Source organism: Nannospalax galili, unplaced genomic scaffold (genome assembly GCF_000622305.1).
Source record: "Nannospalax galili isolate Female #2095 unplaced genomic scaffold, S.galili_v1.0 scaffold271, whole genome shotgun sequence".
Taxonomy (NCBI): Eukaryota; Metazoa; Chordata; class Mammalia; order Rodentia; family Spalacidae; genus Nannospalax; species Nannospalax galili.
Window position 1 is genome coordinate 1,853,658 of NW_008331789.1, and position 26,219 is coordinate 1,879,876.

Sequence of the window (26,219 nt, forward strand, 5' to 3'; positions counted from 1 at the left end):
TGTGGCAGCTAACAACCGTCTGTAACTCCAGTTCTAAGGGATCTGACCAACTTCTCCTGACCTTCCTGTGCATTGCATGACCTGGGTGCACTTACACACATGCTTGCAATACATTCATACACATAAAATAATAAATAAAATATTTTTAAAAATATGTTGCATAAGCCAGGTGTGGTGGCATATACCTTTAGTCAGCTTCAGAGGCAAGCAAATCTCTGTGAGTTCAAGGCCAGCCTGGTGTACATAGTAAGTTCTAGGCAGCTGGAGCTACAGGGAGACCCTGTCTCAAAAAGACCAAAAAAAATATGTAGCATAATTATAGTTTTCTTATGCTTAGAAATTTCATTTTCAATATTTTAAATTGGTCTGTTTTAGTCTATCATATATGTGGGGGTTATTGAAATTTTTTAAAATTAGTTTCTTTATTATTTTTATTTTATGTGTTCGAGTATGTTGCCTGCATGTATGTGAGTGCACCCATGTCATGCAATACCTCAGAGGTCAGAAGAGGGTTTCGGATTCCCCTGGAACTGGAGTTAAGGACGGTTCGTAGTTACCATGTGGGTGCTGGGAATCAAATCTGGGTCCTCTACAAGAGCAGTCAGTGTTCTTAACTGCTGAGCCACCTCTCCAGCCCCAGGTTATTGAAATTTTTAAGTGAGCATAACACAAATGATAGTGGATCATTATTTTCTCATTACAATTATTTTATCATTTTGCCAATTTTATTACTTTCTTCTGATGAAAGACACAAAATATAGGAATCATTGTATATTGTTCTTTGACCTTTGTAATTCCCAGTCATATAGCAGAAGCATTTATTAAACCTCCAAAAATCCACCCTTTAAAATGGTATAATTTAGTGGATTTTAGTGTCTTCACAAATATGCAAACATTCCTACTAACTCTAGAATATTGTCATCACACTCAGAAGAAACTTTGAACCTACATTAGCACCTACTTTCTCTTCCCTCCATCCATATCCCTAACAACCACTAATCTATTTCTGTTTCTATGAATTTCCCTTTTCAGGAAATTTCTTATTGATGAAATTACACAATGTATGGCCTTCTGTGTCCGGCTTCTCTATGCGGCATGATGTTTTCAAGAATCGCCCATGCCATAGCATGTATCAGCATGTCGTTCATCTTAGAGATTGACATGACACAGTTTTGCCTATCCGTTCATGAGCTGATAGTCTGTTTCCAATTTGGGGGTACTATAAATGGTGCTGCCATGAACTTCACAGACATTTGTGGGTGTGTGTGGGTGTGTATGTATGTGTGTGTGTGTGAATAATTCTGTCTCTGTTGGATACATACTAAGAGATGAAATTGCTGAGTCATATGGTAACTCTATATTTAACTTTCTGAAGAATTTCCCAGATAGTTTTCAAACTGATTGCACCATTGCATGCTCCCACAGCCACAGGTAAAGGTCCCATTTCCTCTGTATTATGTCTAACCCTTGTAATTGATCATATGTTTTATTACAGTTATCCTAGAAGTTGTGAAGTACTATCTCATTGTGATTTTGACCTGTATTCACTTAAAAATTAATGCTAGGCATCTTTTATAATATATACTTATAGCTAATGCACATTTAACTATATTGTAAAGTCATATTTTTATTTAAAATATTTTATTTATTATTTTTTAAATTTTATGTGCATGAGTGTCTTGCCTACACATGTATAAGTACACTCATGTCCTGAAATGCCTGCAGAGGTCAGAAGAAGTTATCAAATTCCCCTGGAACTGGAGTTGTGGACAGTTGTTAGCCTCCATGTGGGTGCTGGGAATTGAACCTGGGTCCTCTGCAAGAGCAGTCAGTATTAACTGCTGAGCCATCTCTCCAGTCCAATGCCTTGTAAACTTTTATTTATTTTGATTTTATGTGTATGAATGTTTTGCCTGCATGTATGTTAGTATACCATGTGCATACAGTACCTGTGGAGGTTTGTCAGGTTCCCTGAAATGGGAGTTATGGATGTTTGTTAGCCACTAGTAGGTGCTGGGAATGCAGGACACCCCATTACTTGAGTTCAACAAGGTTTAGCTCCATCCTCCACCCTCTACTCCCACCTCATCACCACCATTCTGCAGTAGTATCAAAATCAACGGCTAAATTTTCTTTTTCAAATTTTGTTATTGTCTCATCATTGTCGGGGAGCTAACACATAACGAGTCACCAGTCAAAACAAAAATGGGTCACCACATATTTTTTTCCAGAACTACTACACAAATTCAATCTGTGTCTACCTCTCCTCTGCCTATGGCTAACAATAACGCACTGTTCAAAAGAGGCATCATAAAAGGGATGAAAACTCAACCAGAAATTTATGGACACAGAAGCTGTTTGGACTGTGTTGTTTCCAGTAGGCTTGTGATCACTTAATTCCAGTGAGGTAATTAGATCTCCCTTCTCTTTATAGTAACCACAAATATTTTTCAGAAGAATAAGCAGTTTTTCCTGTAAACACTATTCAGTATGGAATTCTATTTTCCTAATTGTCTACTGTAGGAACAAGGCAAAAACTCTCTCATTGTCTTATCTATGAACTATCTAGGCACAGGGCAGTGGAGCAAGACAATGATCTCCAAGATCACACTCAAGCTAGATGACACTGGGCAAGGGAAATATGCCTTTCACAAAGCGTTTCCAGGTTCAATGTCTTGCTGATAAAAGCATTTATTTTTGGACGCATTCTTTTACAAGTCAATGCTCAATAATAAAAGTTGTGTTAACACACCATACGCATATAGAAAAGAGTGCTTCTCAGTTTGAATAAGCGTATGCAACTTTGGCAGTATAAAGATAATTGGGTAGAGTATTTGTACAGAAAGAGGGTGGGAAGGTGAGCTACTCAGTCTCCTCCAGATGTCTCTCTGTGGGACACAGCACAATTCTCACGGCCATGACATCATGAAGTTACCCAAGATTTTGCATGCCTGTATATCAGCTTGAAAGGGACAAAGAAGTCAGTCTATGAAGGATGCAAACTCAAAGGAACATTTGCAAAAGAGGCTGAGGAAATCTACAACAGAGAACTAGAGTCCTTTCTGCTAGGAGTGGAAAGGGAATTCACTAACAAGTTGTAGATCTTTGTGGGGAGAGGAAAAAAAAAAAAGCAAAATTCACATTTCATCACTCAACTATAGAACAATGTCTCCCTCCCAAAGATGTCACATGCATCTTTAAATCCCCAAAACATGTGACTATAGTAAGTGACAAGGAAGGAGTTCAGTTGTACATGGAATTAAAATTCTAGTCGACTGATTCAGAAGAAGGAAGAGTATGTTGGATTTTTCAGGAGGCCAATGTAATCACAAGGTCTTTACAAGTAAAAGAACCATAGAAATGGAAAAACTAAGGTTTGTATTGCTTCATTTGTCCAAAAACACAGGTGATGGGTGGTAAAGCCCCAGCTTTTGTAAAAGTCTGAGATCTCTCTGTTACAGCTTCTCTCCAAGACTCAGACTGAACCTGGGATTTTCTCGTATCCCCTCCCCTGCTGTTTGTAATACCTGGTTGTAAATCCTGTACTTAAAGTTGTGTGCAGTTTTCCTAACAGATGTCTCTGTAGCGTTTTAGAAAACACGTACTAGGGATTCTTACTCTAAATAAATACCAAACAAAGAGTAGAAAATCTAGATTAAATGAAGCAGAGATAAAAGTAGAGATTGTATCTGCAAGGGTGACTATCTATATCTGGAGGCAACATATAGGTCACAGGGTATTTTGTTTTCCATCTGAGAATTTCAGTCACTCTATGCTAAAACAAACCCCAGATAGTCTTCTGCTAACAGATTCAAGCTGATTATTAATACAATGCATGGCAACATCTGTGGTTTGCACATTGTTGAACTAAAAAGGCTCTAATGTGTTGGAGCAGAGGCCAAGCAACCGGTATCCATGGCAACTCCGTGTTTAGTTTCAACCCGCAATCATGGAGAGCATTCAATCAGATTCTCGTATTTGTCTAAATGGCACCCAATAAATATTTCCCATAGCCAACATTTTTTGTCTTGGTTTGGAAACAAAGACCTTGGTGGAGGGAGGTGGGAGGGGGGGAAGAATTCTCCACAAAAGGATTAGCTTCAGGAAAGCTAAAATTAATGTTTCATTTGTCAAGTGACAAAGAACTCAGGGAACTATACGAGGTTTGAATATAAGAATGAGTTCAGGGAGCAGAAGAAGGAACAGGAGTCAAAATTCTTGATTCTAATTTTATTATTAATATGTGCTTCCTGAAAAAGTAATGAAATCATCATGGGTTTACAATCTAACAGCCAACTATGGAGTGCTGAGCATCCAATCATTTATTACACCAGGTAAATTATAAACATTGTCTCTAATCTTCAAAAAGATTAAAAAAATTGAAAACACTGTATTACAACTATGACCACCTCCATTTCATACTTAAGGAAACTTCAGTCAAGAAAATTTAAACAATTTCCCATTGTTACAGATCTGCTCTGTAAAGAATTTGAACTCAGGACTATGTGACTGCAAAGTCCTCACCTTTTCCAATGCCACACATTCTGAAGGGACCAAGAAAAATTAATTAAAAAGAAAAAATACCTCATTCTTATTTGAATCAATCGTTCCACAATTATATTTTATGGCAAATACAAATTTTAACTTCAACCATGAAAGTGTGCTGTATCAGTGTAATTGCCTTGTTAAAAAACTAAACGGCTCTATTTTTCACTGGAAAATAATTAAATGTGTGACTTTTCTACATTTGCATCTGATTTGCATGTATTCATTCTAGGTCAACAAAGGGCAGAGATTTGGAAGTGAGACGTAGCTGGAGAAGTGTTAGAAACATGAAAATAATGCCACCCAAGGAGTCTTGGATAGTGACCTAAGTGGAAAAGTGGAATAGAGGAGCCACATCTCCCCACAAAAGTATTTACAATCAAACTTCCTCTCACCTGATGGGACTAACTTGTACCCCGAAATTTAATTACTGAAATGCTTTTTCTATTTTTAATACATTTATTATCTTTATGTGTATGAGTGTATTGCCTGCCTGTATGTAAATGCACCTGTGTTGTGCAGTGCCCCCAGAGGTCAGAAGAGGGCATCAGATCACCTGGAACTGGGGCTACAGACAGTTGTTAGCTGCCAGGTAGATGCTGGGAACTGAACCCAGGTCCTTTGCAAGAGCAGCTAGTGCTCTTAACCACTGAGTCATCTCTCCAGCCCCCTCAAAATGGTTTTTATGAGGCACTAAACCATCTCTTACATTTCAATATAATGCCAAGTCTAATTCCGCAAGAATTTTTGCTTCATGAAAGCAAAAAGCAGTGATCTCTGCAATGTTGTGTTAACTAAGTAGAATATGGCGGCAAGGAGCTTTACTGAGATGTAATTAACACACAATAAGCTGTATGTGTTTAAAGTCTACAACTTGCTAATCTTTGACATCTGTACACACCTGTGAAATGATCATTATAATCAAGATAATGAAAATATCCATTTTTCTCCCCAATTTCATTTCCTCTTGCCTCTTTCAATGTCTCCAACCAAGCTTTCCCCATTTCCCTACCACAATCCGCAAGTAACCACTGACCTGCTTTCTGTCACTGTAAATTTGTTCTCTGGCATTGAAGATACAATTCTAAATTCATCCAGCAACTACAACCATAGGAACCAAATGAAAAGTCACCATAGTTTTTCTAATGGAGTCAACTCCAAGCTCTATATATGTAATGTCCATATTGAAAGAATTCTCTCTTTTCAGCTCCTCTCTGCATGCGTAATTTTTGGTGATTTTATTTCAGATGAGTTACTTGGCTCTGACCTTCATTGGGACACTACATCATCTTCTTTTACACCTCTGTGACTGCAATGCTAGGGTGCCATTCATGCATCTGGGCATGCTACCATTCAGACTACAAGCAAGTCTACAAAAGGTGGGAACTCTGTTTTTCTTAATTTCCCAGCCCAGATATTCCTTGCCCTGATGGTTCATTTGTGTGGCACTGACAGTCACAAGATCTAGGGAGTACAGGAGGTAACTGTCTTCTCATGAAATTCTTATACTTCCTGAATTGGATCCACTTCCGTGTAGCTGTAACACTCTACCTTGCTCAGACATGGTCATAACATGCTTAAGTGGTTCAGGTTGGTAGTTAGTTGAAGGTTAATGTATGGTTATTGTTGTAGTTTGTTTTAAAGAGTCAATTGACTTTTTAAAATATTTGCCATCTATTTTCCATTTCTAGCAATTTATTCCTTCCTGCAGGCCCGTTTCAAGGTTGCTGCTCTTGCTCACTTATCCCTTTGAAACAGCAAATTAAGACAACCATTGGGCTTACCATGTCATTCACTCTTTCTTCATTTTTTTTTTTTTTTTTTTTTTTTTTTTTTTTTTGGTCTTGTGCTGCTTGTTACCTGCTGCCTGGAAGTCCCTAGTTTATACATTTTCTCAGCTGCACTTGTCTATGTGAGGAGAGAAATTCCTATAGCAGTCAATCCCTCATGAGGAGAAACAGAAGACTTTGGAATCCAACCTTCTAATAGGTCCACATGTTGTAATCTACAAATGTGTCTGGCTACTGTCATTGCTATTTTGAGATGCATGCAGTCAATGTGTTGGTTGTGTGAGATAGAATCAGGGTTTTAACTAGTCAACAAGAAAAAGAAACAAATGCTTATCAAGTGATAGGAGAGTTTGAAGAACACGCCAAAATTACAAGAAGTGCTATAAATAGGTAATCTTTTGTGTGATTAGGTAAATGCCTTTAGTCCATTATTCCAGTTCAACACCTTGAAATTTAATACTTGTCATTTCCCCTATTATAAAAATAATGTACTACCAAAGATGATGTTATTTTATTTAGTAATAACTAATCTTGAGAAGCAGTTTTGTGGAGATAATCTAGAAAGAATTTTAATTTTTTTATAAAAATTTTGTTGAATTTTTGTGTATTTCATACATAAATCATCATTAAAACCCCTTCCTCCTTCCCCTTTGGCACCCTCCCATTATCATCATTAAAACCCCTTCCTCCTTCCCCTTTGGCTCCCTCCCATTATCATCATTAAAACCCCTTCCTCCTTCCCCTTTGGCACCCTCCCATTATCCTCCCGTCTGGAGTCCCCCCCCGGCCAGGAGTTCATACATTCTGTCATTTGTATTAAGGCCTATTATGTAAAGTTTGTGCCCGAGAGAACTGTGGAAATGAACAGCAAGCCCCAACCGTAGTCAAAGAATTATAGGCAGCTGACTACTGCTGGGTGAAGAAGAGCTGATCTTCTTGAAGAGAGACTTTAGGTAGACTGACTAAACCCTGGTGGATGAACTTGCACTGAAAGAATTTTTACTTTAATAAGAATAATTTGAATATAGAAAAGTGTGTAGGTCATAAGTACAGCTTTCACAAATTTAAAACACATTTCACCAACAGCCAGGCCAAGAAACAGTGCATGGTTAAGAAATAGTACACCCAGAATCCTCCACTTGAGAGCTCCTCCCACTTTCCCATCATCCCCCACAATGCTATCCATAATCCCAACTTTGACAAACGTAGATTTCTCTGCCAATTTTTAATTTTATAAATACATCCACTATTGTACATTGTTAGTGAAAGGCATCTATATTATTGTGTACAGTTAGAGATCCTTGCTCATTGTTGAGTAATTTTCCACTGTGAAAATGAAACCCAAATTCATATATCCTTTCCATTATCGATGGATATTTGGGTAGTCCCCAAGTAAAGGTCACTAAAAGTGGGGCTGCTGTGTGTACTCTTGTGTTTTTCTCTTGATAAATAATAAATAAATAAATAAATAAATAAACAAACAAATAAATGTGCATCTTAATTTCTGTGAGACTTTTACTAAGTATAGAATGGCTGATCTGGGATTATGCTCATATCCAACCATGGAAGATATTGCCAAGCAGTCTCTCCAAGGTTCTTGTAAGGAAAGTCATAATAAAAGTCCTGGGGTCTGTTTTCAATAGCAAAGGAGCAACTGAAGACTTGTATCCCTGGGATGGAACAACTCAGTGTCAAGAAGGAAAATCATTTTCTGTTTCTACAGCTGGTATCCAGGTGTTTTTTTCTAGTTCATTTTTAAAAAATGAAAACACATAGTAATTGATAGTTGAAATAAGTCAAATAAAATTTAAAATCTAAAACATGAGTGCTGAGGATTGTTCCATATTTGGGTTTTTTGAGTGTTTATGCATTTCGTATAATATATCTTAATCAAATTTAGACCCTCTCCCCCATCTGTGCCCACCACAGTCCTCCCCCACCAGATTTCATGCATTGTGTCATATATGTTAAGTCCTATCTGGTCAAGCATTTATACTCAGATGTCCCTTGGTACAAGTTCATCTACTAGAGTCTAGTCAGTCTATCTATAGTCATTCCCCAAAAGATCTACTCTCCCTCACCCAGCAGTAATCAGTTGTCAATAGTTCCTTAGCTAAGATTGGGGCCTGCTGTCCATTTCCCCAGCTCTATGGTGGGTTTTTGTCTGATTGAGTCAGCATGGACCTTGTGCATGCTGTCACCATTGTTGAAACGTCATATGACAAAGTTCCCAGAGGTCTGAAAGACTCTATTTCCTTATGTTCATGTACCCTTGGTCTTAAAATCTTTTCACCCCCTCTTCCCCAGTGGTCCCTGAGCCATGGATAGGTAAGGTTTAATGTAGGAGTCCTATCCAGGGACACACACTCTGCAGTCTCTTAGTCTCTAAAACTTGTCCAGTTGTGGTCTTCTGTGTGTTTCACATTCTCTTATATGAGGAAGCTTTGCTAGTGATAGTTGAGGGATTCTCTCTACCCCCTGTTCCATTATATTCCATGAGCCTTAGGTTTAGAGGCTCCACTGTAGATGTGTCACACAGGGTTGGGCATTTCTGCAAAGGAACCACAGTGGTAAAGGGAAAGAAGGAGTCTGAGAGAGGAGGATAGTAGGAAACAGATGTTACCAAGGGGGAAATGGGGAAAATGGGGGTATTAAACTGGGAAGGGAGGGAAGAATGCCATACAAGGAACCATGGGGGGTAAAGGGAAAGAAGGAACTCAAGAGAGGGGAGATAACAGGAGACAGGTATTATCAAGGGGAAAACAGGGATACTTAAAATGGGGAGAGAGGACGAAGGTTAGACAGGGTGAGAGAGAGAAAAGAGCTAAATAAAGCTTAGGTGGTATGAAAAGTCAGAGGGAAATGTATTAACTAAGAAAAAAAACCTGAAAAATACACATAAAATATCTGAACATGAGTGCATGTGCTACCTAAGTCTGTATAACAAGAAACACAGTGCCAGACAGGAGAAACCTCCCTTCAAATTGTTAGTCAGGGTAGCCTAAGAGACTCCCAAAATAACACAGGCTATTGCCACAGCCTTTGATTACCTCCCAGAACTTGAAGGTAAGGCCCAATTGCTGTAAATAGGACATATTTCAGAAATAGGACTTTGGAGCAGTGGAGCTAGAACTGACCTGTAAGCCTTCTCCCTGAAGACTAGCTCTCAAAGTTCTAGAGGATACTCTGCAAGCTGCTAAGGAAAAAAAAAAATCAATCAATGGTCCAACCCAACTGTAAAGCCTAATAACCACAACAACTGGCACAGTAAACCATCTCTATTGGTAGTGACACTTTTATTTAGAGGATAATCAACAGCTATCTAATTGAACTTAAGGCCCTCTCAATGGAAGGGAACTCATGGGTGGCACTCTAAATATAGTCAAATACACATAGCTGGAGGGGTCATAGGTCCTACAGAAAACTCTATCTCTGCCATATCTCTAGACAAGTGAAATTTCTTACTCTATGCTAAATATGGATCTTTATATTTACAGACAAGTAATTAACTAGAATTTTTAAGCACATATTTCTGTGTTTTTAAAATAATTCTTCCTGTCTCTGGCATAGCCTTAGCATGCATTTAGTCAATATCATCAATGTTAATGAGAGGCAAATTAAATCATTAGATTAGAATTATGTCCCCAATTAGCTAACAGAGTGTGTGCACATGGCAGAAAATTAGAGGTGACTAAATGAGTCTATGTTGGGGAGATGGATAGAGCAAGTCCTTGCAACTTGACTGAAATGAGGCTGAAATCAGGAACACATCAGCATGAAAGAGCTCTACAGTGCTTCTGTGATCCCGCCCCTACCTTACTCTCCAGCCACTTATCCCAACTGTGTGCTTCCTCTAGTCCCCCTTAATTTAAGTGGCATTCTGGTCGTGCAGAAGCCACAGTCGTCCTGGGCTCATCTACATGTCTTCTCTACCCATGCCATTCTCCACTCCTGCTTACTCTTCTAGTCCTGCTGTTCCTAGACTAAACATATCAACTCTTATCTATCCCAGTCAGTATCACTTCCTCCTAATACTACAAAAATGCTTACTATTAAAACTTCTATGGAGCATGTGCTAGTCTAAGCATTTTATTTAACATAAAGCAATAAAACTATGTCTATTATTTGCAGGTTATAGGAAGGGAAACGTATTGAAAAAAGGAAGTGTTCTAGTTTACTTTCTGTTGCTGAGTTAAAACACTGACCAAAACCAGCTTGGGGAAGAAAGGGTTTATTTCAACTTACCAGTTTCATTTCATCATCTAGGAAAGCCGAGGCAGAAACTCGAGACAGAAACCTGAAGGCAGCAACTGAAGCAGAGACCATGAAGGAACACTGCTTACTGGCTTGCTTCCCCTGGTTTGCTTGGCTACCTTTCTTACACAGCCCACCTGCTCATGGACGGCACTGCCCACAGGGAGCTGAGTCCTCCTACATTGATTTGCAACCAAGAAAATACCCCACAGACACGCCCACAGCAAAATCTAATGGAGGAAATTCCTCAATTGAGGTTTCCCTCTTCCCAGGTGACATCAGTTTGTGTCAAGTTGATTTTTAAAGAACCAACCCACACAGAAGGAGACCACAACTGGATAAATAAGGAGAAGCCATGAGGGACCTCCTCCCTGGTTTGAATTAGTTGCTCTCAAGCGGGTTTAGTCCTATTCCATAATCTTGTCTGAATGCTTTCCTATCCTTGAGTGTCACAATAAAATGTTAACATATCAAGTTTGTTGATCAGAGTTCTGAGGCAAAAACAACAGAATACACTCCTTGCTTAAGTATAAATTTGATAAAAGATGCTTGTGGCTCATAGAATCCCTGAGAGACTGAAATTACCAGACGTATGCTACATAAGCCAGAATAGGTGCAACTGGGTAAGACACATCTAGAAAAAAACTTTTAAGTACAAGAGAAGGCCCTCCTAGAAAACCATCACAGAAACAAACTACTGTATGTGTACACTTGAGGCTGGATGCTAAAGTTAGTTGCTTAGATACCTACCTCCCTGACCATACATGTTGGAATATTGGTCTTTCTGCATACTTCCACTTTTCTTCAATTTATTTTCATTTCTAGATCGGTGGATCTTTACGTTGGCAGATCCTGGGTCTTGTATCTTCATCCTAGCAACCAAGCAGTGAGAGCTATGTTTATAATAAAGGAAAGCAATTTCCAAGTGGACTGGTTAAGTTTTGTGCAACAGTGTGTCCTTGGTAGCTTTAATTGTTAATCAGACACACCTGGATGTTGCTGGTTGCTCTGGGAGGGCTCAGACCGCTATGGACAGTGCCATCCCTGGGCAGGGGCAGCTGGGTTGTGCAAGAAAAATAGCTGAGTAAGCTGGGAGGAACAAGGTGGTAGGTACGCAGCATTCCTCCATGGTCTCCGCTTCAGCTCCTGCCTCATGTTCCTGCCCTGACTTCCTTCCCTGACTTTTGTCTATGATGAACTTCACACTGTAAAGTGAAGTAAACCCTTTCCTTCTCAAGTTGTTCTTGTTCAGAATGTTTTATCACAGCAATGAAAATCTAACTAGATCACAACACAGCTTTCCGTTTCTTAGTAATTATTAAGTAAATGGAGATAAATGATGAGGAGACCTACAATCGGGGCTTGACTGGGTTCTAAGGAGGTGGAAATGAATTAGAGACAAGGACTTCCAAAAGGAGGAGGGAAAGATCCAAAGAATATTCTATTTAAGTTTGAGGAGGTTATGTTTTTTGTGACTTAAGTGTTACAGGATGAATAAAAGCACCCAAACATCACATGGTACTTTATGTTTACACATATCTGTTAAAAAATAATTTTTACATAGAAAGGATAACAGGGTTATTCTCTGGTGATAGCCTGGGAAAGAAGACAAACCAATTTGAGGAAAGGCAGGAATGATAGCCACTGTTTTCAGACAGTGTATCTATTCTGTTTAATTTATATTCATGTTCATGCTAGAGCTGCCCAGCCTGTCTTTCCACAAATTATTCCAAGCCATTCAGAGACAAGCTGAGGTAAAATAGGAAAATGGAATGGCATAAACAGAGATGTAACCAGGAGAAGACAAAGGGATGGGATAAAAATTGCTTGAGGAAACAGAAACTCACTCAACTGTTTATAATATTCTTGACATCGGTGGCATGCATAACAACTTAAATTTACAGTATTCAGAAAATTATCATAATAAAATTATGCTCTATACAAGACGAACTTGGAGAAACACGAAATACCATAAAACTCATGAGTAGTTTATTAAAGCAAATTCCTGGTGAATTGATATCCCAACATACTGGTGATTTAAAGAATTAAATTTTCTCAGTTATTTTCAGGAAATTGCTATTAAATGAGCTGACCTAGAACTGTTAGCCAGGCAGGCAGTGTATAATAATCCCCCTCCAGTCTCTAGCTATCACACAACTATGTTTGATCTACTCCATAATGATCATCCTCTCTGAAATTATTGTGCTCATTCATTGGTTTGGGGACATATTGTCTGCCTTGTCTCACCTGAAGCTAAATTCTATAAAAATCAAGACAATGTTGACCCTACCTTTGTCCCCACTACTGAGAACAATTTCAAGTATATAACTAATACTGTTTATTTATTATTTACATTTTTTTATTTTTAACTTCCCAAACTGTGATTTTATCTCTAGCAGTTCAATTAGGTGTTTTACATTTTCTGTGGGGCACAGGTGAAGGTGTACTGGAGCTGTAGAAAAGTAATAGAAAAATTATGGAACACCTCTTGGTGTCTAGGATTGGGAAAACTCCAACATCAAGGCCTGGGTGCCCAGAACCACATGTGGAGTCAAGACCATAACTGGCCATCAAGGGAAGTGGGAAGTCCATTCTTGAGAATGAGTTCTTCCAAGACAGTATCTGCAGATATGGTCCCCTACTGTGAGTTGGAGCTGTGGTCCCCTCCCATAACTGACACTTAACACAAGCTGTTCCCTAACAGGAGTAACTAGAAATGCTTTTCCTTATAGAACTGGTGGGAAGATTACCAGTATGTTTAAACCCCTTAGAAGAACACTTAGCAAACAATAAGACCTTAATAAATGTGAGTTACTATCATTTAGTTTGGAAAAGTGCTCACAGTCTTTGTGCATAATCCTAGTAATAAATATTCCTCCTAAAGACTTTTGCTTAAGCTACCTACATTCTAAATCTAGATTTTAGCAAGAGGATAGAATTGGTCCCCTACCAACATCTTCTCCACGTGGTCCTGAGGCTGGGCTTTGCAACATTAATGTTTAATGCAGTGTAATAATATACATTTTCATCTGCTATCGATTAATAATTTACATGTGATATTTAATATGAACCAGAATTCAAATCCCTAGCGCATCTTCAAAAGTATTGCCATCTGGCTTGGAAGTCCTGGGAAATACTCTGTAGTGAGAAACCAGAAGTGAAAATCTTGTAGTCCAGGGGGTTTCTCTGCCCTGCTTACCAAGAGAAATGGCCTTCAGAAAGAAATAGTTAGCAAGAGTTTAAGACTTCATGAACAGATGGGACTGACCCCCTAGATGACTTTACAAATGTATAATTATACTGCCTTACTGTTTGTCCACATAATGTTGCTACCCTAGAGTATTTGCACAGTGAGAACTCCAGAATCACCAGGCCAACCCTATTATAAATGTAAAGAAGCCAAGTGGATTGACCAAGGACATACTAACAATTTTTGAAAGAATATTTTGGAATTTTGTACAATAATACAGCTTTTAGTTTTCTTAAGTATTTCCTATGATACATGTGTCTGAGTTTTAAAAAAAGAATTCAAAAAAGGATTTTTATTTCATCTTAACATTTATTCCTTGAAATGTCATAGGATCAGGGGCTAAATAGATGGCTCAGTGGATAAAGTTCTTGCTGCCTAAGCATGAGGACCTGAGTTCAGATCCCCAGCACCCACATAAAAAGCTAGTGTGTCAGTGCACATCTATAAGCCCACTGCTGAGAAGTAGAGACACAAGGATCCCAGGAACTTGCTGGCAATCCAGTTTAGCCCATCAGTGAGCTCTGGATCCAGTGAGAGACCCTGTCTCAAAACATAAGATGAAGAGTGATAGACACCTGACATTGACCTCTGACCCTCACAAGTGCACATGGGCATATGTACCCACACCTGTCCACATATGCATATACCAGAGGCAGAGAATTTCAGACTATATTGTTAACACATTGTCCATTCTTTGTACTTTGTTTTTCCTGTTGTGCCTTGTTTGGGGATTCATCATTGTTGTTGTTGTTTACAAATTTTGGATTTATCGTTGTTTGGGGGTATTTTGTATGTTTTGTTGTCATTGAATTTTTGAGATTTTCATTCAATATAATTTTATGGTATTTAGATCCCATCCCCTAGCAATACCTTCCTTACTGCCCTCCTGTCCAATTTAATAATAAGGCCTATAGAGTCTGATTTGTGTTCCCATATGTCCTTCAGTGTGTTCATCCACTGGAACTTGGTTAACCTACCAAGAGTCCCATCCCTATAAGAGACTATCTCATGGCTGGAGAGACAGCTCGGCAATTAAGAGCACTGGCTGTTCTTGCAGAAGACCCAGGTTCAAGTCCCAGCACCTACATGGTAGCTAACAACCATTAGTAACTCCAGTTTCAGGGAATCTGATGTGTTCTTCTGCCCTGCCCCCCAACATAGGTGCACTTACATACATGCAGGCAGTACACTCATACACATAAAAATAAAAATAAATAAATCACAAAAATTTAAAGAGACTGTCTATCCCCTCCCAGCAGCCATCAGTTGCCAAAAGTTATGGAGAAAAAAGCAAAAGAATCATAGGGGTGAAGGGGAAGAAGGAGTTCAAGAGGGGGATAGTAAGAGACAGGTGTTATCAAAGGGGAAATGGGGAAAATGGGGTACCTTAACTGGGGAGAAAGTAGGGAAGGTTATACAAGGAGAGTGAAAGGAGAGATAAATAATGAGTATATGGTGTGAAAACACAGAGGGACATGTATTAGCTCAAATTTTTACTGGAAATCACTATACATACATATATATATACACATATACATATATATGAGTGCATATTATAGCTGAAGGTTGTATAACAAAAAACAGTGGCAGGCAGAAGAAACCTCCCTTCCTTTCAAGTTGTTGGTCAGGGTAATCTAAGAGACTCCCAGAATAACATAGGGTATTGCCACGGTCCTTGATTGTCTTCCAGAATTTGAAGATAAGACTATTGCTTAAGACAGGCCACACTTTGGACACAGAATTTGGATCAGTTGAGCTGGAACTGACCTGGAAACTGTTTCCTTAAAGACCAGCTCTCATAATGTCAGAGGATACTATGCAAGCTACCAAGGGAGGAAACCAATCAGTGGTCCTACACAGCTGTGAAGCCTAATGAACAGCAATGACTGCCCAGCAAACTATCAGTATTAGTGCAGTAGTAACACTTTTTTCTAGGAAATAATCAACAACTGTCTAATTGGAACTAAGGCCCACTCAGTGAGAGGGAACTCATGTGTGATACTCTAATCATTGCCAAATACACATGGCTGAGAGATCATAGATCCTAGAGAAAAACCTGCTTTTGCAGGTATAGACCAATATAACTTCTTACTGCATTCTAAATATGCATTCCCATATTTACAAACAAGTGTCCATCTCACTACTAATCAAAGAAGCTTCATTTTTACAACATATGGAAGCTAATACAGAGTTCCACAACTGGTCAAATGCAGAGAATAAGTGTCTGTGAGATTCTTAGCCTTTAGTGACACATATTCAATGCAACCTCTGGATGAATGCGTCTCTCAACTCTCACCAGAGAAGTCTCTTATGCAGCACATAGTGATTAACACAGAAACCCACAACTGGCCAGTGTGCAGACAACAAGAGATTGCAGAGTGTTTATCCCTGAATAGGACACTTATTTCAAACTTCTACCTCTCAAAGTTCAGGGATCATTGGGCAAGAGGGAATAGAAAGATTATAAGAGCCAGAGATGGTGGGTAACTACAATGTGACAGTTTTTTTTTAAAAGCTGGTCAAGTTTGTTTTTAATTGGCATATAATTGTACATATTGTGGAATACATATGATGTTTTGGCATAGATATACACTATTAAATTATTAAATCCTAGGGCCTATCACATCCACTACCTCAAACATTTATGATTTGTGATTAGAACATTCAAATTCCTCTCTTTTAGCTATTACGAAGTGTTTAAAATAATATTGTTACATAGTCACCCTGTTGTGCTTCAGAGCATCTGAACCTATTCCTCCATTTAAATATAACTTTGCACCCATTCTTTTGGATTTTTGTTTATTTGTTTATGCCATGCTATTATTCAAACCTAAAATTATATACAAAGAGAGAAACTTTGGTTAATGAAAAGCTGAGGCCCCTTCATAGGTTATCAAATGTCTGTGGGCCACAACCAATTTCTTTACTGGTAGGAGCCTGAGAATTTAATGAAATATATGGTTGAAATTATTTCTTATGATAGGGAAGTTTCTGATTTAATTATCCATTCTGTTCACTCATGTGAGAAAGACAGGATATTACCATCATAGAAGTGTTGCTTGCTACAAAGTTAGCAGAGCTGAGAATAAATTCCTGCTCTGCCATAAGAACTCACAGAAATCACTAGAAATTGTGAGAATGAATTCATTTCCAGATAGCAATAAGGAGCTATGCAGAGAAGGGGTCAGAGGAACAGAAAAGGAAAGCAAAGGAACAAAGATGTGTGGACAAGAGGAAGGGCAAGAAACGATAGCATCTTATGGTGCTTGCTATTAAGAAGCACCAAACAATGATAAACATCACATCAAATTAATTATACCTGCATAGAGCTTAAATTCATAGCATATATACACAGGAGAGAGAGAGAAGAAAAAGAAGAGATGAAGGTAGAGAAGAAAGAGAAATGGAAAAAGGAGATAGAACAGTGAAGGACGAGAGGAAAGGACGAAAGGGAGTAGGAGTATCCCTTATGTTCCCCATTACCCCATGTATTCTGCTCAGTGAATTTTATAAAACAATAGTTCCCTAAATTTACTTCCTACCAGCAGCATAAGCATCACCCGAGAGCTGGTTAGAAAGGCGAATTCTTGGATTCCACTCCAGGTCACTGAGTCCAAACTCTTATGGGTGGTGACCTCTAGCAACGTGTGATTAACATAACCAACTCTGTGATTCTGACCCGTAGTTGAGTTTGTGAATGTCTGTGGTATATGTGCATGTGTGCCTGTGCACCTGATAAACACGATGTGTACAAAAATTCTCAGATCCATTTGAATCCTAAATAAATCACACTTGAATAACATGTAAAATAATTTGAAAAATACTACAAAAGGCAATTATTCAAGGTTTAAATAAACTGTTAAAAATCACTCTTAATACCATTATTCCACTTTCCAGGCAAGACACTCTATGCATAATTATGGCTATGTGCAAACATATTCAAGATTTTGGTATACTTAGTAAATGTTAGCATTTCTAATAAATAAATTTCTGTCATATTTGCAGATTCTTGTATACCATACATAGAAACGAATTTATTATAAGTTCAAACTGTATGGACACTTTCATATAAATGTATATGTAAAGTTCCTGTGTGGTTTGAAATCATATAAATATATATGTAAATTTCCTGTGCACTTTGAAATCATATAAAATATGCATTTATGCTGGTCATGGTAGCGCATGCCTTTAATCACAGCACTTGGGAGGCAGAGGCAGGTGGATCTCTGTGAGTCTGAGGCCAGCCTAGTCTACATAGTGAGTTCCAGGCCAGTTGGGGCTACAGGAAAGAATATAATAAATAAAGAATATAATAATATAATATAATATAATATAATATAATATAATATAATATAATATATATGTCAATGTAACTGTTCCATAAAATATGTTTTATGAAACAGATGGGTTGTGATGACCTTGTAAATATAAAGCAGTTGATTATGGTCAGTTGTATTTATTATGCATTCCCAGGACACTCTTTGATCTTTCCACCTTTGCTCATGTATTTTTCTTCTGATTGAAATGTCCTTCCCACCCCTTTCAAACTTCCACCCAGCATCTTCCAGAAAGCTTTGAGTGATCATATATATTGAAAATCAAAGTACTGTATCTGACTGTCCTGAGCAGGGCAGCTCTGATAGTGAGGATTATTACAGAATACAGTTAATACAGTTCCACAGAAGCCCAGAAGGAGAGTTGAGACCTGGGAGGACTGTTTGCTCACTGAACCAGATGAGAAATTAGGTACTAGGTACAAGTTGGCCCTTGGAACTTAAGAGATAATTTCTGGGAGAAGCATAACCAGGGAAGCCCAAGGATCCATAGGCAGAAAAACTGGACTTACCCACATGAGTTTACCTGGAAGACCAACATGACCTTCTGATCTCTTCCATCTTCAGGAACCAGAGTGAAGTTAAGTCATTAGCACACCGGGTGCTGTCTACCACATGAGGTGCTGTCTACCACTGAGGCTAGGCAAGATGCACTGATTTTGCCCATGAAGAACTGAGCAAGAGGTTATCTTCTGATTTTTAGATAGGGACCCTAGAACTAGCAGCTGGTCTAATATGTCCCACAAGAATTTGTCGCTACAGTCACCTAATGTTCCTTGGCAGCTGGCTTCAATCCCAAAGAACAGGCCAGGGGCAACAAGGACACTTTCCCAGAATCCAGAGAGGAGAATGAGGAGAAGGTGGAACAGAAACAGAAACTAATCCAGTACAGCAGCAATGGACTCCAACACAAATAAATACTTTAGAAGTGAAGGGCATGTGTAAAACACGTATTCGTGTTCAACACTACAAGGGCAGATAGAAAAAAGAAATTTGGGGACATGGTGATAGACTTATGGATAGCTTTGTTCATTAATCAAATTTTAATTCTAAAAAACACAACATAAGAAATGGTTTCTGAGGCTAGAAAGATTGCTCAGTGGTTCTCGCAGTAAGTAGTCAATATGTTATCAATATAATTTGTATTACTATATTTAATAATATGATCACAGGAGTGTAGGAGAAAGCTCATTGGGCTAGATTGACCCAAGAAGATTTCATGCAAGAAGGAAGGTTGAGTTGGTCATTTCAGTTCTGAGCTATCTCACATCTGGAACAGCAGATAGACAGGCCTTATTACAAGTAAAAGCCTGACTGTACTTGAAGTTTCAGCTGTGTCTTAATCAGTTCAGGCTACTGTAAGGAATACCATACATGGTTTGGTGTAAGTAAAAGGCATTTATTTTCCACAATTCTGGAGGCCAGCAGATCTAGCTCATGGTGAGGACTCTCTAATTTGAGCTACTGTCTCACTGTTTATATGGCTTTCCCTGTGTACATGCACATGGGGACAAAGTGAGATCTGTCTCTCTTCTATAAGGGCACCAATTCCATCATCAAGGACCTACCCTTGTCACATAATCTAAACCTCCCAAAGTCTTCACCTCTAAAGCCGTCACATTGAGGGTTAGGACTTTAACATCGGATTTGAGAAAGGAACAAAAGTATTCAGGGTACAATTCCCAACATGTAAAGAACTACCATTCTTAGAAGAAGAAAAACTGGAAAAATATTGAAGATTGATGAGTTTTCTTGGACCATCAAAGAACTGAGACTTCAGGACAAATTGTTACCCCCAAATGTGATATAACAGAAAAATTTAGAGACTCGTAGCAGAGATTTCCTTTATAAGTCACTAGTCATAAATTAGTGTGAATATTTAAATGGTAATTTTAATAATTCTAGAGGCTGAGTATGGACTAGCATGAGACTAAGAAACATCTGGGACTTCAGTGTTGGCGTGGGGGATGGATAGTCCCACATTGCAGTGGGTTTTATTTACCCCCAAGGGCTATACCATAGTCTCTTGGTAAATCTGAGGAAGATCCTGTCCAAATCCTGGTAGGGGAAAGAGCACAGCACTTACTGTGTCACATGTTGACTTTTCCCCATGCTCTCCAGAGGTAAAGATTTAAAAAGAGAGAGAGGTTTTATTAGCACTCTGTCCAAGCAAAGAGAAAGGAGTTTTTCCCATTCCAACTTCCAAAAGTTACTCTGTCTCAACGAAGAAGGGGGGAAAAAGGTATGCTAATAGAAAGACCCTGCGTAACTCATGGCCCAAAGACACTGGTCCACAATGGAACTAAGATTTTATTATAGCAACTAGAATAGATGTTAATCTAAAGCTCCATGCCTCAGCACTACATGGATACTGGTCCAGAAAAATGCTCATGTTACAATAAAACTGCAAGATATAAATTTTCTCTAAGGAGTAATACTTAGGAAACCCCAAAATTAACAAGGGAGTTTTTTTTTTAAGAAAGAAAAGAAAACCGTTTAAAACAAACTGGTCTCCAGTGCCTACAATTACAGAAAACTTTAACTACAGCCTAGCTCCTATCCAGACTACATACATCCTCACAATTAAAACCAATTTAAATTAGTTCTAATGATCTGATGCAGCACACCAGCTTTCAACATAAAATCACAAGACCCCTCTCTGAAAGGCAAGAAGAAAATAAAACCACATTATCAAGAAAAAAAGAAAACAATCATCAGAACCAGACTTAAATATGACACAGATACTGAAATTACCAGAGAATAAAATTTAAAATATTTAGAATAAAATATTGCTATAGTCTAATAGTTTTACATATGCCCTAAATTCACCCAAGATGATATTATCAGAAAATAAGGGGCCTTGGGTGGTGATTAGATCATAAAATTGGAGCTGTGCCTTTATAAAACTAGCCCAAGAAAGGTCTTCTTTGCCTCCTCCATCGTGTGGAGTCACAATGAAATTGAAGCATCTTTTATAACAGGAGCCAGAAATGGTCAAGCAGTTTTAGGGCAACTATCTCAAAACAACTAGTTTCCTTAATCAGAATCAGAAAGTTGACAATTTGACTGAATGGTCAACTACTAAATAATTCTAAGTCTCAGCTATAGAGAAGGAAATGTTACAGGGATTAGCAGGCTTGGAGGCCACTAACGAAGGCCCCCTCCCTCATGGTTAGCTTTGTATCTCATCTCCTGATTCCCTCGTAACACTAAAAGGAAAACGTCACAACTGTCCCTCCTTAGGTCTCCTGGTCAAAAGCATGGACTACCTCTGGCCTTGAATGGAGACATGACATTCTGATCTGCTCCTAAGATTAGAAAACTACATTCTATTGCCTCTTCCTTTAAGAATTAATCCATCTAGGCCTGTCCATTACGTGGCCAGGAGAGCACCAACCACCTGAAAACTGATCCACCTGAAGACACACTAAGAAATGAGAGGAATGATTGTCCCCTTAATGAGGAAATGTACTTATATTTAAAGCCCCTTTCCTGATGCAGTAGCTTTCAGATCTTTACTACTAAGTCTGTTTGTTATTTGAGTTCTAAGCTCAAAAAGCATATTTTTCTTCCTCTTTCTATGCCTTTTCTCAAAAGCCTAAGCATGCATTCTCTGTCTAAGCATACTTTCCCTGATACTCGGGAATTTCTCGCTCATTCTCTGCAGCCCCCCTTCCACGCACAAACACATCCTTCTTCTATGCAGCTGCTTATCAAACTCTGTTGCTGAACATGCCAGCTTCCTTGGACCCTGACTCAAACAGGGATGATTTTCTTCACTTCCTCTTCCCTATCTCCCTCTTAGAGCAGATGCAAAGTTTTATAGTTTTCCTGCCCTGTTGTCTTTCTCTCAAATTCTAATAAAATTATCCTTAAGATTCATTCAGAGTCTGTGTCTAAATTTTTTTACTAATGATACTAAAAACGCCCAAAGAGAACCTTGATTTCTCCAGGAAAAAAATCTGTGAGATAAAAGTGAGCTCTCATTAGACATCAAATCTGTTGGCACTTTGATCCTGGATTTTCTAAACTTAGGAAATGTAAGAAATAAATGTTTGCTGTTTTAAACCATCCAGTAGTCAGTATTCTGTTATGACAGCCTGAATGGACTAAGCAAAATACTCACTAAATAATTTTACATATATAAGCTAAAAGTGTTAATGAAACATAAATAACATGTAGGAGTCAGTGTCCAGCCGGGCATGGTGGCACACGTCTTTAATCCCAGCACTCGGGAGGCAGAGGCAGGTGGATCTCTGTGAGTTCGAGGCCAGCCTGGTCTCCATAGAGAATCCAGGCCAGCTGCAGCTACAGGGAGACCCTGCCTCAAAAAGACAAAAAAAGAAAAAGAAAGAAAGAAAGAAAAAGAAAAGAAAAAGAGAGTCAATGTCCATGCCATTACAGAGAAGACAACTCTAAAAAAAATTTAAAACAAATAAAATTTCAAAAAGATGGTAATACATGTGAAGAATGTTTTTAAAGAGCTCAACACTGGACAAGAAACAGCGAAGGGGAGAGGAGAATCAATGAGCTTGAACATGGCTCAACAGCCACTTCCCAGGATGAAATACAAAGAAAACAAAGACAATAAAATAATAAAATAAAATAAGCAAATAAATAAACAACTAAGACACCCAAGGGCTCTGGGAAATTTTCAAATGGTACAGCACGGAAAGATGAAATGCCAGAATGAAAAAAAAAGAAAAGAAAAAGAGAAAGTTTTAAATGTAATAATGGCAGGCATCAACCACAAATTCTGGAAACTCAGAAAACAGGAAGTAAGATTAGTTTCAAAAGTTTACATCTAGGCATCTAATTACTCAGACTTTGGGAAATAAATACAAAAGCAGTCCTAAAAGGAGACAGAGGAGGTGCAGTGGCATAAGGTTTGTATCCAAAGGGAAGAAAGGTTTTTATTAGAAACAATAAAATTAATCACTTATGAACTAATCAGCAACAATGATATCTTTCACTTTTCTCACTCTTAGTTGACCAAAATGTAGATCTGTTGAACTACACATAATCACAATTCAGCAGGTGCTTCTATCGGATGTGAAGTGAAAAAAAACAACATCTATAGAAACAGGAGGGGAAAGCTGGCAATGATGCTATAAGGTGCTTGAGTGACAACTGAGACAGTGTAATGATATTTGAAGGTACATTTACGTTATCTTAAAGAAGCATAAAATATTCTAAGACAAGAGAAAAACAAGAATAGTATAATTTGGGAAGGGATATAAGGCTAAAGGCATTTAGAAAAAGCCATATTGGGGGGGGGGGCTGGAGAGTTGGCTCAGCAGTTAAGAACATTGGTTGTTCTTACAGAAGACCTGGGTTCGAATCCCAGCATCCACATGGCAGCTAACAACTGTCCAGAACTCCAGTCCCAGGGTATCGAACAGCCTCTCTATCCTCCGTGGGCATTGCACGACATGGGTGCACTTACACAGGTAATACATGCATATACATAAAATAAAAGTAATAAATAAAAAAGAATAAAAAGAAAAAGCCATATGGAAACCTATCACTATAGAAGTTACTTAGTATTAAAGAGAACAAAATACGTGTGTGTGTGTGTGCACGTGCGTATTATAAAAACAGAATAAAAGGAGTTACCTTATAACAGGGGGACATTGCCCTACTAGACACCATAAGCTAGCAAAGTAAAAGCCCAGTGCCAGGAATGGACTCCCTCTTTCGAAGCTATTAGCCAGGGATCCATAGACACTCAAATATTGGTGGCATTGCCCCTGCTCTTCGTTACCCACAGAACTTCACTAAAACCCTATTGCTGAAGACATTACATACACAAACTAGAAAACAAACAAGGAGAAATCAAGTTGGTGCTGACTTCAAAGCTTCATCTCTACTATCTAGCTTTCATGAGACTGGAAGGTACTCTTCAAGCTACGTGAAGAGAAAATTTAACATGAACCTTACCCAGTTGTGAATGTGCAAGCTACAATAACAACTGGCCTGGTGTCCACTGGTGCCATAGAACCACAAATATTACAGGAGTAACCAATTACTTTCTAATTGGATTTAAGGTCTGCTCATAGCGTTGAGACCATAACTGAAAATTATGTAAGATCTAGGAGCCTGAGGCTAGACAGGTCTCAGACCATGGGAGACAGCCTAATGTAACTATTCTGTTAAAAAAAATACAGTATTAAACTGATTTCCAATAACTTATGGTTATACCCATAGATTAATGCATCTCTCAACTCAGCAGAGAAGCTTCCTTATACAGCAGATGGTTGTCAACACAGAGAACTACAACTAGCCAATGTGCAGAAAATAAGAGGATACAAACTGCTTATCCTTAAATAAGACATCTGTATCAAACTTCTACTTCCCAAGGCTTAGGGATCATTCTGGAAGAGGTCTGGAAAGACTGTGAGAGCCAGAGGAAGCAGATGACCACAAGGAAACAGAGTTTTCCAGACAGCTGTTCAGTTACTCATAAGAACTCATAGAAATGGTGACAGCATGCACAAATCCCATGTAAGCTCAAGCCAGAAAAAATCCCAACACAGATGTGAGGAAATGGGTAAGAAACTCCAACCGTATCTGAGGAACTATTGGCAACCAATGACTGCTGAGAAGGGAAAATTCAGTCACGTCTAAGAATGAGACTCCTTAGTATGCTGACCACACTTCAGTGGATGAATTTTCACTGAAGCACTCTTGGGGACACAAACCTGACTCTACAGTCCTAAATATACATATATGTACATGTATATGTATATATACATATATGAATATGAAAATTGTTGGGTGACTAGAAAGGGGGTACAGATGTGGGAAAAGATCTAACTATGACCAAATTATGAAATTCACAAAAAACTCAGTTAAATTTTTTAAGAGAATATTATGAATTGTTCCACCCATCTAAGGAAACAGAAATAGAGGAATAAACAGAGAACAAATAAGGCCAACAGAAAACACAAATATGGACTATTTAAAAATTCACCTGTAACAATGAAGGGTCTAAGCAATTAAAAGACAAGGCATTTCAGAGTGAACCAAACACTAATATCCAACTGTAAGTATACTTAGACAAATCTAAATAAGAAAGTCACACCATACTAATACGATCAGAAAGAAGGCTAGAATTGCTCCACTAACTTCAGAAGAGCCAGGTGTAATTGCAAGGGATATTAACAGAGTTGAAAAGACATTATACAATAATAAAGGGATCAATTCTCCACGAAGTTGTAACAATCTTAAATGTGCTTGCACTTACCAGGAAAATGTCAAAACACAAAAGAAAATGGACAGAGTTGAAAAGATAAATATTCAAACCTACTCTGACAGACATTTTTAAAACATCTCACAGACATTGACAGATCAACAGGCATGAAGTCATAAGGAACTTGTTAGAATAGTACTATCAATCAACTTGATCTCATTTCTACTTTCACAGAATATTCCATCCAAAAGCTACAAAATATCTATTTCATCTTACATGAAACATTGTCCAAGTTCAAAATATAAATCATAAAAAGTGTATTCCTGGACCAAAATTGAATTAAATTAGGAACATACAACACATATAACAGAAAGATAGCTGGAAAATCTCCAAATATTTTGAAATTAAACAAGATGCATTTAAAGTACTGAAAAATAAAAACACAATGAAATTCAAAAATATTATCAAATGAATAAAATTAAATGTATATCATATCCAATTCATCAGAAACAACCAAAGAGTGGTACTATAAAGGGATCTTTGTAGTATTAAATATGATCCCTGAGTCTTGGGAGGCAGTAGTGTGATACAAGCATCCTATTCAGGGATAAGCCATCTGCAGCCTCTTAGTCTCCACTTTGGCCAGTTGTGGGTCTCTGTGTTAATCACCATCTGCTGTATAAGAAAACTTCTCTGCTGAGAGTTGAGAGATACATTAATAAGTCTGTAATTCCAGTTCTGGAGGATCCAACACCTTCTTCTTATCTCCATGAGCACTGCATGACATGGGTACACATACATACATGCAGGCAATACTCTCATAAACATAAAAAATAATAATAAAAAATATTTTT